The 13,861-nt window shown below is 47.2% G+C and overlaps 1 protein-coding gene across 1 annotated transcript in view; it reads right to left on the bottom strand.

The window, feature by feature from the left end:
* UPRT (uracil phosphoribosyltransferase homolog) overlaps nucleotides 1-13,861 on the bottom strand; it is a 400,044-nt gene that overhangs the window by 320,759 nt on the left and 65,424 nt on the right. The window lies entirely within an intron of this gene.

Here is a 13,861-nt window from a genome sequence, read left to right as displayed (position 1 = left end):
CTAGAAAGTGTTGGGAAGATATCGCCAACCGCCAAACACGTAGAGCCTCTGGACATAGGGGGGGTCGGATCTGGTTCCCCCTTGTTTGTTTATATACCATACCGCTGACATATTGTCTGACTGGATTGCTAGTGTCCCTAGAGGAAGACAGTCGTGAAGTGCTTGCAACGCTAGTAGCACTGCTCTCAGCTCTAGAACACTGATACGCAAGTGAGCCTCGTGTTCTTGCCATGTGCCTGGACTGTCCTTCCTAGATAATCCCCCCCCCACTCTATCTGGGAAGCATTCGTGGTCACAGTAGCAATAGGCTGGCAAGGAATGAATGGTCTCCCTATCGTTAGTTGATTGGACTGGATCCACAAACGAAGGTCCTTTTGGCAAGATCCCGTTATTAAAATGGGATGAGACAGAGGCAGTTGCTGAACAGACCACTGGAAAAAGAGTAGCCATTGTAGAATTCTCATATGTAGTCTGGCTAATTGAACTAGAGTTATGGTAGAGGCCAGTAGATTGGGCACTGTCTTCGCTTTAACCTTGTGTTGGGAAAGCAGGCTATATATTTGCTGTCTTAGAATGTGCACTCTGTCTGAAGGAAGGCGAGCCATCATTGCGACTGTGTCTATTTCTGCACCTATAAAAGTCACATATTGAGAAGGCGACAAGACAGACTTTTCCCAATTTATAGTGATGCCTAGCTGAGTATAGACTAAGATGGTTGAATCCCTGGCTTGTAGAAGTAGATGCCTGGTGGTGGTAGTCAGGAGCCAGTTGTCCAGGTATGGAAACACTTGAAATCCAAGATGTCTCAAGCGAGCCGTTACTAGCGCCATGCATTTGGTGAACACCCTGGGGGCTGTGGTGAGACCAAAGGCCAGAACACAAAATTGGTAATGACTGGCTCCCAGCCAGAATTGTAAATGACTCCTTGATGCTCTGTCCATTTTTATGTGGTAGTACACATCTTGGAGGTCCATGGAGCACATCCAATTATCTTTCCCTAACAGAGGGTGTATAGACTGCAGTGTTACCATTCGGAACTTGGACTTCTTCACCGATTCATTTAACTTGCTGAGATCCAAGATGGGCCTCCAGTCCCCTGTTCGTTTTGGCACTAAAAGGAATCTGGAGTAAGTTCTGAATCCTATCTGGTCTTTGGGGACGGATTTGATGACTATCTTTTGAAGCAACTTTTGGACTTCTACAGTTGCTTGATCCCAGTGATTGGGTGGAACATCTGGGATTCTCTTGGTTAGATGAGGTGAAAGAGAGAAGGGTATGGAGTTATCCCCTGGAAATTATCCTTTGTACCCACTTGTCTTGTGTGATGTCGTGCCATCCTTCTGGGTACATAGAAAAGTGACCCCGACAGACTCCAGAGAAGCACAGCCAGGCCTCACTTCAGGAGCGCTGATAGGGACGTCCATGAAAAGAATCGCGGTCACCCTGGTTTTGTAGACCCCCCTGCCTCTAGGGCAATGTCTACCACTACTTCCTCCTCCTCTGCCTCTGGAGAAGAAATCACCTTGTGCATCTGGGAAATCTCAGATTTCTTGAACCACATTTTTCCCCCTCTCTGATCATTAGAGTATGGTCTAGAAGGGATGGAAAAACGTACTCCCACGGCAGAGAGAGTCTTCCCTTCCTGCTTACATCTGGTGAGTGTGTCTTTTACATTTGGTCCAAACACAGATGAACTGTAAAAGGGGGTATTGGTAAATGTAGATTTGAAGGGCTCCGCAAAGTTACACAAGCGCATCCAGAAGTGTCTCCTACCTAAGGGAAACTCCTGAACCCGCTGCCCTGCTCGCCCCATCTGCTGTGTAAGATATCAGCCTCATGGAGGAGTTATCAATAGAGTTTAAGGCAGACAACTGAGCAGTAACCTTCTCAGGGACTCCTTCAGTTAAAGTACCTTGGAGAGCATCTCACAGCTCTTTTAGGAGATGTCTTCGAAGCCTAGTGAAATGGGTGAGGTAATTCAGCGATCTGAGTGTAAAAGCTGATGAAGAAAAAATACACTTCCCGTATCTGTCCATCGTTCGAGACTATTTGTTCGGCGAGTGGACAGATAAGGAAGTCTCTGCTAGTTCCTTCTTTGTGGCTGCTACCACCACCATGGCATCTACAGGCACACCTTTGGTCAGAAACTTTTTTTCCTTAAGAGCTGAAAGGAATTTGTTCGGGCTTCAAGGGACTGGTTCCATGGTGTCAGGAGATTCCCACACCTTCTGACTCACCAAATCTAACAGCTCATTGAAAGGTGGAGACACCCAAGAGGCTGAAGGTTGAGACCCGAAAGCCTTCAGGTACACTGACTCCTCATCCAAAGGGGTGATAGTGGGCCAGCTGCCTCTCTGTTTCAGGATCTCTAGGATATCTACGAAGGAGATATCATCAGAGGATGACCTAGGGGACCCTTCTGACTCCTCGAGGTCAGTGTCAGAGGTGATGGACTCATCGGGGGAGTTTACATGCTTCCTCTTGCAAGTTTTCTTCAGAGGAGGCTCCTCAGAAGGGAATTCTGAGGAGGTCTCGGAAGACTGGTGGCCACCCAAGGGGGAGTCCTGAGGCTGCGGGTCTCTGCTGTAATGAGAGAGGGATGGTGCTGAGACAGAAGTTGGAGCTTGAGGGGGAAGAACATCGGTACCCTTGTGTAGAGCTGAAGATCTAGACAGCACGCTCCTCATCATCTCGAAGGCAGATCCCCTCATCTCAGAGGAAATCACCGGTTCCAAAGAAGCAGAAGTAGCCCCCGGCTCTGGAGTGATCGGCTCCGAGACAGATGTAAGATCCGAGCTCAGCCGAGCCGACGCACTGAGAGGTAGGCTTTGAACCGAAGAAGTTTGGGTCCAAGCGTCCCCATTGGGGCCGACTGGCGAGCTTCAGCTCCTAGACACCAGGGACGGCACCAAAGGTATCAGAGCGGAACTCAGCTGTGAGAAAACCACTTGGAGTGCTGGAACCGACGGTTCTATAACAAAAGGCACCGACAGATCTGCCTCCAAAAGACTGGCACGGCTCGGAGGAGGAACAGAAGCAGGTAATATGGCATTAGATGGCTCCGGAACAGACTGGTTCAGAGCAGACAACAAATCTGCTAGCGCCAATGACTCCAAAAGTCTACGCACTACCCTTTCGACATCCTCATCAGAGAGACTCCGAGAGGATCTGGAAGACAAAGCAGGGGATCAAGATCTCTGCAAAATTGGAGATCTAAGTGTCAAGGATACTGGTAGTAAGTCTTTTGACCGGCTCCGAGGTATGGATTCAGTTATAGGCCCCGAAAAACGAGTAACTGAAACTGGAAGGTCTATATCAAGAACCTTAACCGGCTCCAAAGGCAGAGGAGCCGAAGAGGTAGAAGGTTTGTCAACTTTCTCTGGAGGTCCTGATTTGTGAGTCAGTATAGGAAACAATCTTTTCACAGACTTAACCTTCTCTTTTTTTGAAGAGGGAGACCTGGAGTGAGAAGAGGAAGAACTAGCTAAATCCTCCTTAAAGAAAGGTTTAAGGAGACCTTTTAAAATCAGTTTGTTCTTCATTTCCTGGAGAACCTAGTAACTAAAAGAATGGCAAAAAGTACATGTCTCCTGTAGATGTACGACTCCCAAACAATAAACACAAATACTATGCCCATCAGTCAGGGACATTTGTTTGTGAACATTTTAGGCATTTCTTAAAACCCGAAGGTTTACGGTCTTTAGTTTCCTTAGACATAACTACCACAACAACGATAACAGACTATAATCGTAGACAGACAATTAGAAGAGAGGACAAGGTCCTCTAACTTAAACAGGCCTAGCCCTGCTCAAGAAACAACACACAAGGGAGAAAGGCAATAGGGGACTAGGTCTTCTAACTTAAACGGGCCTAGACCTGAACAGAGGGGTAGGCGAGAGAGAGAGAGAGAATAAACAAGCAACAGAAAAGGTAAAAGTATGTCCTAACTAAAAAAAACGGACCTATGCCTTAGAAAGATTAACAATAACTAGCACAACAGAAATAAGAAGTTATGTACTCACCATAACGTTCCATCTGAGTAGGTAAACTTCATTTGTCAGCAACCTATGGGATTCGGATCAGAGCCGGCAGTTTTCAACAGCTTTAGATCCGAGCTCCAAGCTCCTCCCGCTACCCATAATTCCCTGCCAATCCTGACTGACCTCAGATCAAGTTTGCCCAATAGCAGAGACTGCTATAAAGTTATCATTCTCAAGATAACTGGGTAAACCCCATGGACCTGAGTATGAAGACATTCACAAGTGAGGGGGCAGGAGGGAGGGACGGTTGCTGACAAATGAAGTTTACCTACTCAGATGGAACTATGGTACATAACTTCTTAATCTGAAGTAGTTAACTTCATTTGTGCAGCAACCTATGGGACAGAGTCCCCAGCTACCTAAATCTTGGGCGGCCTTCATGGAAGGATGTTCCAGAGCACTGCAGAGCCAAAGGATCCTCTCCCTCTGGAGACAATGTCCAATTTATACTGATTGATAAAGGTATGAGATGAGGCCCAAGTGGCTGCCGAGCAAATATCATCCAAAGAGACTCTAGCTCTAAAAGACACAGAACGAGTAGAGTGGGCATGGACTCCCTGAGGTGCGGGCCTGCCCGAACTTTCATAAGCTAAAAGGATACACTGCGAGATCCATCTAGACAGTGTGACTTTAGACACAGATTTGTCCAAATTAAAATTAGCATAGAAGACGAACAACTGGTCGGATTTCCTATGACCAGATGTCCTGTGGATGTAGAAGCAAAGTTGTCTATGCACATCCAATGAGTGTAATTTGTATTCCCCTTTCTTATGGTGATTAGGAAAAAAGACAGGCAGGTTGATGGACTGGTTAATATTAGACTCAGAGGCAACCTTGGGAAGAAAGGAGGGATTGGTCCTGAGCTAAACTCTATCCTTGTGAAATGTCAAGTATGGGGGTTTTACACAGAGGGCCTGTAGTTCAGAGACCCTTCGAGCCGAGGTGATAGCGACAAGAAAGGCCGTTTTCCATGACAATAATTTAAGATCTACTGTAGCTGCAGGCTCAAACGGGGGAGCAGTCAAGGACTGAAGCACCAGCGTTAAATCCCAAGGAGTGACTACATCCTTCACTGGCGGTCTGAGCAGAAAGGTGCCCTTCAAAAAGGTCTTGCATAATTTCATGGTGATCAAAGGGCCCAGTTCATTTCCCACGTGATAATGAGAGATAGCTGCTAGTTGAACCTTGACTGTGGAGGAGCTAACCCCCTAATGGAACAGTCCTGACAGAAAATCTAATACAGCGGGCAAGGGAGCTGTAAAAGGATCCAAATTTTTGCGTTCCGCCCAAATGGAGAAACGTTTCCATTTGCTGCTATAGATCTTTCTAGTAGAAGGCTTGTGTGCTGCTACTAGAATAGTTTTAACTGGGAAAGAGATGCCGGGAATCCTAGCTACGAGTGGAACTGGAGCAGCCAAGCTGTGAGCTTGAGGATGACCAGGTTCGGGACTGGGAGATTTAGGGGGTGGGATATTAGATCCGGACTGGGATCCAGAATCCAAGGAGGATTCACCAGATGAGACCAAAGGTAAGGGAACCAGGTTTGACAAAGTCAAAACGGGGCAATGAGGATAATCCTGCTCCCCAACTGACTGGCTTTCTGAAGAAACTTCAGCATCAAGGGAAGAGGAGGGTAAGCATAAAGAAGACCGGGAGGCCAAGCATGCACCAGAGCGTCTCTCGGGGGTTCCCCGGAGGGGGAAATGAGAGCGAAGTAGTCGTAACATTTTGTGTTCGAGGGAGAGGCAAAGAGATATCGCTATCTCGGGATTCAGAGACCACTCGTATGGCAACAGGATGGTGCGACTTAGTTTGTCCACTAGGATGCTGGACCGTCCCGGAATGTGCGTTGCTATGAGAAAGCGGTTGGTGGAGATAGCCCATTCCCACACCCTCATGGCCTCTCGGCAGAGTGGGTAAGACCTGGTTCCCCCCTGTTTGTTGGTGTACCAGACAACTGACATATTGTCCGTCTGAATCGCAATCGTTCCTACAGGAAGAAGGTCCTGAAGTGCTTGCAAAGCTAACAGCACTGCCCTCATCTCTAGGACGTTGATATGCAGTGAGGTCACAGTGAGGTCCCATGTGCCTTGGACTGTCCTGCCCGAACAATGCCCCCCCCACCCAAGACGGGAGGTGTCTGTGGTCACCGTGGCTAGTGGAGGGGTCATAGAAAAGGGGCGTCCTTGCTGGAGGTCCGGGGATTGAAGCCACCATAGGAGGGCCCTCTTGCAAGCCCTGCTGAGTGGAACGGGATGGCTCAGAGGATAGTGAAGAAAGGACCACTGCATCTGAAGGGTCCACTGTAAGACCCTCATGTTCAAACGAGCCATTGGCAATAGGTTGATTGCTGCTGCCATCGAGCCAAGAGCCCTCACGACCAATTCTGCCGGGGGAGCTAGAGATTGCAGAATGGCTTGCACGTGTAGCCTCAGGGTTAGTAGCCGGTCTGAGGTCAAGAAAGCTAGGAGATTGTTCGTATCTAATCTGGCCCCTATGAAGTCTATAGTCTGAGTCGGAGTAAGAGACGACTTCTCTATGTTGATAGTGATCCCCAGCCGGGGAGCTAGAGGGAGGAAGTAAGTAGTTTCTGGCTGCAGAGAGTAGATGCCTTGTCGGGGCGGTCAGGAGCCAGTCGTCCAGGTACGGGAAGACCTGAATTCCCTGGAGCCTCAGGTGGGCCGCTATCACTGCTAACACTTTGGTGAACACGCTGGGGGCTGTGGTGAGACCAAAAGGGAGGACCCTGAATTGGTAATGACTGGCTCCTAGCCAGAAGTGGAGGAAACTCCTGGATCGCCTGTCCATCAGAATGTGGTAGTACGCATCCTTGAGGTCTATAGAGCACATCCAATAGTTCTCCCATAAAAGGGGGAGAAAGGATTGAAGCGTGACCATGCAGAACTTCTCTTTGGTTACTGACAGATTCAGGGAAGAGAGGTCGAGGATTGGTCTTAAGTCCCTCGTCTTTTCTGGCACCAAGAAGAACCTGGAGTAAAACCCGGACCCGCACTGGTCTGGGGGGACGTGTTGGATGGCTCTTTTTTCCAGCAAATGTTGGATTTCCATTGCTGCGGCCTCCCTCTGATCGGGTGGGACATCGGGGAGGTATCTGGGGCTGCGTGGGTAAACAAGAGAAGGGAATCTGATATCCTCTGGATATGATGCGAAGCACCCAGCGGTCTGTCGTGATGGACTCCCAAGCTGCTGGGTGCTTGAATGCCCCGACTGCCTCCAGAGTGGAGCAGTCGGGCAACCCCTCAGGGGTGTTGCGTGGGTTGGTCCGAAAAGGGTTCTCTGGATCCAAAGTTCCACGGGCCCCCTCTGCCTGTAGGGCGGCGTCCACCCTGCCCTCCTCTGCCGCGGGAGGGCTGGGAGTCCGGAGCGGGACGAGACTGTTGCGACTTCCGGAACCACATCTTCTTCTGTCCCTTTTGGTTCTTAGAGAAGGACCTCTGGGGAGCAGAGAAGCGGACTCCGACGGCAGATGTCTTCCCGTCCTTTTCGCTCTGGACCAAAGTATCTCGCACGGTTTTGCCGAAGAGGGCAGAACCATCAAAAGGGGCATTAGCGAAAGACGCCTTAAAGGGTTCCACGAAATCACAGTGCCGGAGACAGGCCTGACGTCTCACAATGAGGCCCGCTCCGCTGGCTCTAGCGGCTCCTTCCATGGCATGAGACAGTAGCCACATAGAGGTGTTAGATATGGATCGTAGAGTGGCCATCCGGGTGGAGTGCAATTGTTTGTCCTCCGCCGACATGGACTCAGGGGGGGGGGGTGACACAGCGTACTCTTTGACAAGGTCCGGCTGCAGTCGTAGCACATGTGCCATGTAGTTCAGTGATCTCACAGAGAAGGTAGCTGAACTAAACACTCGCTTCCCTAGGTGGTCCATCGACCGAAACTCCTTGCTCGGGGGATGAACCGAGGGACTTTCCTGAGCAAGTTCCCTCTTGGTGGCCACTGCCACCAACATGGTATCTACAGGGGGGCCTTTGCTCCAGTGGGATTTGTCTGAAGGTGGGCTGAGAATCTTGTCCGGGCACTTGAGGACTGGCTCCACGGTGTCCGGCTCCTTCCACACCCTGGTAGTAATCAAGTCTACCAGGGGGTCGGCCGGAGGGGACACCCAAGAGGTAGACGGGCCTGCTTCAAACACCTCCAGGAACACGGCTTCATCCGAGGTAGGCTTTGGGGGAAGACCACCCCCCTAATTCTGAGCATCTCCATGATGTCACCAAATGAGACATCTTTGGGGGGTGATCTTGGGGAGCCTTCCCCTTCCTCCAAATCAGTGTCCTCAGTCAAGGACTTGGGGGAATCCAGGTGCCTCCTCTTGTACCTTCGCTTGTGAGGAACCTCCTCAGGGGGGGCTGTCCGAGGAGGTCTCACCAGCAACGTTTTGTTCCAATGGAACTACCTGGGATGTCAGAGCAGGCTGTCCCTGGGGCTGGGTGATGGAAGTCGGACCCAACTGAGAAGGACTGCAGGGTGGAGCCGTGGTAAGGGCCGGGGGCCTGGAATCCCTCGACAGAACCCTCTCCACCACATCGAATGCCGAGGGAGAGCTGCTCTCTCTGGGATCCGAGAGCAGACCCTCCCTCGGATCCGACGGACTGATCGGAGCCGGCACCGAAGCGATCGGATCCGACGGACCAGCATGCTCTGACATGGATGGAGCCAAAGCCCTGCCGATACCGCCGGATCCAAAGCTCAGTCCTCGGCTCTGAGAGCTCGGATCCTAAGAGAATGGACCTGACAGACTCGAGAGAAGTGTCGGCGCCGAAGTACCCAAGACTATCTGCGCCGACACCCCCCCCCCAGCTCCAAGGCTGCCCGGCTCCGAACCCGGGAAACGGGATGGAGAAGGAGCTATCGGGGCAAAGAAGGGGGTCGAGCTCCCCACCGGAGGGGGGGGGGAGGCAGAAGCACTCCCATCTGCAGTTGGGCCTGGAGGAATCTTCTCATCATCTGGTCGAAATCTGCATCGGTGAGACTTCGGGTAGATCTCGACGAGGCCACAGAGGCGGGGCGGGAGTGTCGCCTCGATGACCTCGACAGAGATCGGGTCTCCTCCCTCCTCAGGACCCGGTGAAAAGCACGGGGACAGGATCCGAGAAGGAGGAGACCCAGAAGTCCTGGAGGGAAAAGCCCGCTTAGCCGGGGGGGGGGGGCGAAGCCGAGGCCTCGGCCCTCCGCTTGTGGTGCTTCTCCTTCCTCCTTTCTTTCCTAGCCTCCCTCTCCTCCGGGCCTAAGGTGGGAGGTTGAGTCCCGGCTGGGGGGAGGGAAGCAGGAGTGGCATCCGCCGCAGCCACGGGAGGACCGGAGGTAGAAGCAGAGTCCGGGGGCAGAAGACCCACCAGAATCAGCTTAGACCTCCGGTCCTTGAGTGCCCTGGGGTTGAACACTGCACAGATGGTACAACCAGAGGACAGGTGTTCAACCCCAAGGCACATCACACACAGAGTGTGGCCATCCGCTGGGGACAGCTTATGGCCACACTCGGTGCACTTCGAAAACACTAACTTTGGGGCCTCAGACATATTAGAAGGAAAATAACACACACATTAGGCCCCAAACACACACACACACACACAACCCTAACAGAACCACAAAGGAAGGGGGAGGTTAGAATATAGGACAAAATAAATTAAGCTAAGATGGTTGTAAGGGATAAGGGACCTGAAAACACAGTCACACCAAAAGTTAAGTAAAAAGGGGTAGAAAAGTTAAATTTTTCTCACAAAAAGTACGAAAAACGCCTGGAACTCGAGATCAAGCTGCTGAAGTAAACCGCGGCAAACTAGATCGGAGGTCAGTCGGGGTTGGCAGGGGATTATGGGTATGGGGAGGAGCTTGGAGCGCGGATCTAAAGCTGTTGAAAGCTGCCGGCTCGGATCAGAGGTCGGATCCGAATCCCATAGGTTTCTGCACAAATGAAGTTAACTACTTCAGATCAAAGGGATACCACTAAGGAAGGCCTGCGGAAGCTACGGCCAACATTTAGCAACAATAAACTGCAATAAAACTTCAAAAACACACTAACTACTTGCAAGTTAACAACAGTGAACTATTAATACTAAACTAACTTTACAATCAAAAAAGAACACTATAAATATTGAAGAAAAAATATTCCAACTTAGCCATGGCCAAGAAAGATCACTTCTGAACTCGTAGAGCAGCAAACGAGATCTGGGGGTTGTTACTAATGCATTATGAGATACCTACCGTGCCACGAGCCAACTTAGAGACTTCAAGCTTTGTAATCGGTAGAGTTGGAGCAGAGGATCAACTCTGAACCCATATGTAAGAATGAAGGCGAGATAGGACTACAGAACATCTGATGTTTAAGAACAAGACTGAACTTACTCAGCAGAACATCTGATGTTTAAGAACAAGACTAAACTTACTCAGCAGAGGAAGAATTCCCTCCACAACTTGAACAAGCAAATCAAAAATCCTGCAAGGTCCTTCTAAAGCTAACTGTGAAGGTAAAACAGCACGACTAGCTAAGGATAATCTTAAGGCCTTCTTTAACTATGTCCAAAATCTACAACGCATGCCCAGCTATGTGCAAACTGGTTGTAGATGGTACAATTCATACTATACCGGAGGAAACTGCCAACCTGCTAGCGGACAGATTTGGCGCAAACTTCAACCCCCTGCCCCCACCAGCCATATCTCATACCATACCTGACACCAGTCCTCTGCCTAATATCTCTACAGATAAAGTCATATCTGCACTCTACAAAGCCAAAAAAACAGCCTCAATGGGACCAGAAAACATCCCAGGTTGCTTATTAAGCAATCTAAAACAGGACCTAGTGGACTCGCTTAGCATTCTCTAACCATAGTCAGAGAACTGGCTTTGTTCCAACAGCAACAGTAATTCCCCTTGCACAAAGGGGGGCCATCAACAGACCCTGCGAACTACAGACCTGCAAGTCTAACCAGCCTCATCTGTAAGGCTATGGAAAGAATCATCATGGACCTTATCAACAAGGACTTGGGTGACCTTCAAACTCTACACCCAACCCAGTTTGGCTTCGTTAAGGGTAGATCACGCTTACTAAACCTTAGCAGACTTCAAGAAAGTCACCAAAGCCCTGGATGAAGGTAAGACGATGCATTCTGCCCATCCTGACCTAGCAAAGGTTTTTGACACAATCCCCTACTCGGGTATCATTGAAAATCTCTCCCAACTAGGTATCAACCCTTATGTCACTAAATGGGTAGCCTATTGGCTCACTGACAGAACACACTGCCAAAGCTGGTGAATTCACATCTACCAGCAGAGCAGTCACCAATGGCACACCACAAGGATTTATGCTGGGCCGTTTACTGTTTGGAATCTATTTCTTGGAAGTCCAGGTAAAGTAGACAGCTTTTGGCTTACCAAGTTCACCGATTGCAAACTGGGCCCAATCACAGAGTCCAACGATGTTAACATGTTACAGGAGGGGCTACACAAACAAAACACTAATACCAAAGCCAAAGTCTAAAATTAAATGCAAAAAAGTGCATTATCTCCTTTGGCACACTTCAAAAAAGAAGATTTAGATACCAACTAAATAAACTTAGATACAAACCTTATCAATATAAAAAAAATCCAGAATACTTAAAACTAGACCTACAAAAACATATATCCAAAGAAATTGTTGACAAGATAAAAGAAAGTAAATCTAACAAAGCTGCAGGGTTAGATGGTATAATTACAGAAATTTACAAACTCTTCCCTTCAACAGTAATCTCCCTTTTTCATAAAACTTTGCTAGAAGTCCAGTCAGAAGCAAAATTACCACCCTCATGGAAATATTCTCTCATAACACTAACTCTAAAAGATAATAAACCATCAGACCTCTGCACCTCATACAGACCTATATCATTAATGAATATTGATCACAAAATATTCATGTCAATCCTAGATAACAGAATGAAAATCCCACTTTCAAAGACAATTAATAATGATCAAACTGGATTTTTATACAACAGGCACAAACATTATAATATTAACAGGATACTTACTCTTATAGATTATGTGAATAAAGAAGATAGAGAAACACTTGTAATCTAATCGGATTGGACAGAAAAAGCCTTTGATTCCCTCAACTGGGAATATCTTTTCAAAACTTTAGCATTATTTGAATTTCTTTCATCTTATTACTAAAAAACATGTATATTAATAACTTAGCCTACATTAAATTAGGTCTTTTCACCTCAGAATCCATCCATATAACGAAAGGTACTAAACAAGGATGCACCCTTTCTCCTATTGCTTTGGCTATAGAAATACTTGCAGAAATTAATATGCAATAATCCAAGAATAAAAGGAATAGAAGTCTATGACCAGTACATGTCTAAAATAATGCTTTTTGCTGATGACATCTTATTAACCCTATCAAGCTCCAGAGAGTCATTAGGAGAGCTAGTAGTAGTAATGGAGACATTTTATAAGATTTCAGGTCTACACTTTAACAGATAAAAATCAAAATTTCTATTTTTAAATAAAGAAAAAAGAACTACAAGTTACAGATAAACCCATCATAGAAAAACAAGAACTTAGGCTAAATTATTTATGAGTAGTGTTATGCAAAAATATAAATGAAACAATATTAATAAATTCTAAAAACATTGCTGAAATAAAAAAATACACAGAAAAGTGGAACAAAATTATATTAACTTTTGAAGACAGATTTGGTTTGACCTTTTTTTAACCCCATTTACCATCACTAAGAATTTCCTCACAAAGTATATAACGAAACAATAACCTCCTGGGAACAAAATGGATTCTTATGCTGGTTTCAATGTGTAAATAAATTAAATGTTTTAGACATACATATGATAAAAACTGCTTACAATATTCCAACACAGGACTGGTTAACCTTATAAAGCATTCTAATGTACACTCAAGATTTATGCAAATTAATTAATAATTCCTCATTGAAAGATATTCCAAATCTAATAAGTTTTCTGTATGAATTTATATATAATAGTTGTGAAAAGAAATTCCATTTCACAGTGTAGAAAATCAAATGCAGACAGCACCACAACAGGATAGAGCAATAGATATCCAAATTAAGGGGAAACTAGTGGAACACCAAACAATTGATCAGGTATCATATCAAGATATTTTGCAGCCTTCAAGAGGAAACCAGTAAAAACATTCACTTTAAGCTAGACAGCAAGGAAAGGAAAGTACAGTTTTGTACCTACCATAAATGTAGATGTCCGATAGGAATGCATCTGCAGTCCTTACAAATGGGTTGTCCTGTCGTCAGGCAGCCCTTCGGTCGGCCGGATTCCAAAGTCTGGGTCTGGCCTCGGCTGGTGTCGCACTTCACCCGACGTCATAGCTGCAGTTATTCGGGTATAAAGGCATCAGCCGACGCCATTTTCCTCAGTGTTTCTTGCCCCAGATGCCAGGTGCCCTCTTGGAAGGCTAAATTTGGATAAAAGCCAATGATTCCAAATAGTAGAGAGCAAACACAAAAATAAGCATGTATGTACATATATACAAACAAATACACCATAATAGATCCCCCCAGCTAGCTATAAGATGGGCAAATACCCTAGGAGCACCACAGAGGGGAAGGCGGGTGGGTAATCCTGACTGCAGATGCATTCCTATCGGACATCTACATTTATGGTAGGTACAAAACTGTACTATGTCCTTCAAGGATGCATCTGCAGTCCTTACAAATGGGTAGAATACCATAGCCAAACTGGGGGAGGTGGACAAATTAAATTATGGTGTAGTTAGGATCCCTTGCAAAACAGCAGTGGCAAAGCCTGCTCGGGATCTAGAGTATAAAGGTAAATT

The sequence above is a fragment of the Protopterus annectens genome, chromosome 15.part0 (genome assembly GCF_019279795.1).
Source record: "Protopterus annectens isolate FY-2018-M chromosome 15.part0, PAN1.0, whole genome shotgun sequence".
Classification (NCBI taxonomy): Eukaryota; Metazoa; Chordata; order Ceratodontiformes; family Protopteridae; genus Protopterus; species Protopterus annectens.
Note: the sequence above shows the minus strand (reverse complement) of the source record. Positions and strands in the feature narration are given on the sequence as shown.